The following is a 1,093-nucleotide window of genomic DNA, read 5'->3' as shown; positions in this document are numbered from 1 at the left end:
CAATGCTACTAACGCCTTCTAGCCCTCCCTTCCTCTCTCGACCTCTTGAGGACTACTGTGGTGAATCCCCCGTTCCAATGCTTGTCTGATAGCATATAGCTCATCACGTTCTCTGGTGTGACGTATCCTCCACACACTCTCTCCAATTCACTTCTTTCTGCTGCAAAGCGAATGCAAGTGAAAAACACATGCTCCGCGGTTTCCTCGACAGTCCAGGGCATTCTATGGTGTTGTCGTTATGTTATATACAGCCCCGATATAGAAAGAAACGATGGCTACCAAATCATACAGGGGACAGATGGTTTCAGTTTATCGCAGAGTTTGTTTAAGGACAGTTAGCGCTTTTCGAACTGTTTCCTACGAAGCGGTGTGCGTGATAGCCCGAATGCCACCTGTGGAACTCCTTGTCGAAGAAAGAAGCAGGGACTATGGACGACGCTTGCACTTTTCCAGAGAAGAAGAGCGAAAAATAACCATCGACCAGTGGCAGCAGCGTTGGGAGGCTGCAGATTCCGGGAGGTGGACTCACAGGTTGATACCCGATATGGGCAAATGGTATGGTCACCAGCATGGTGAGGTGGATTTTTACATAACCCAAATGTTGACTGGACATGGATGCTTTAGAGCCTACCAGTACTGCTTCAAACTGTACAACACCGCAGAATGCCCTGGATGTCAGACTGTCGAGGAAACCGCGGAGCACGTGTTTTTCACTTGCATTCGCTTTGCAGCAGAAAGAAGTGAATTGGAGAGAGTGTGTGGAGGACACGTCACACCAGAGAACGTGATGAGCTAGATGCTACTATCAGACCAGCATTGGAACCTAGTGAAGATATTTACCACAGTAGTCCTCAAGAGGTTGAGAGAGAAAGAGAATAAAAAACACACACACACACACACACACACACAGTCTGAGGTTGGCTGTCTTCGGTAGGCCTACAACTTGCAGATCACAAGACCGAGGTTCTCCTAGTAACTAGCAGGAAGCAGACTGGAATAAGCCCATGGCGGGGTATTGGTAAAAGTTTTCAACTAGCAATAATCGCTCCTCTGTAGACCTTCGTTGGTTACGATATTGCCTCTGCGCAAGGTG

The 1,093-nt window shown here is 48.0% G+C and overlaps 1 non-coding gene across 1 annotated transcript; it reads right to left on the bottom strand.

The window, feature by feature from the left end:
- Window positions 1–956: 956 nt before the first annotated feature.
- Window positions 957–1,093, bottom strand: LOC112211877 (U4 spliceosomal RNA). The gene has a single exon (XR_002945751.1). It is a non-coding gene; the product is annotated as a U4 spliceosomal RNA (small nuclear RNA).

This window comes from Halyomorpha halys, unplaced genomic scaffold, assembly GCF_000696795.3.
Source record: "Halyomorpha halys isolate HHAL.00 unplaced genomic scaffold, Hhal_1.1 Scaffold811.1, whole genome shotgun sequence".
NCBI lineage: Eukaryota > Metazoa > Arthropoda > Insecta > Hemiptera > Pentatomidae > Halyomorpha > Halyomorpha halys.
This window is presented reverse-complemented; position numbering and strand designations above follow the sequence as displayed.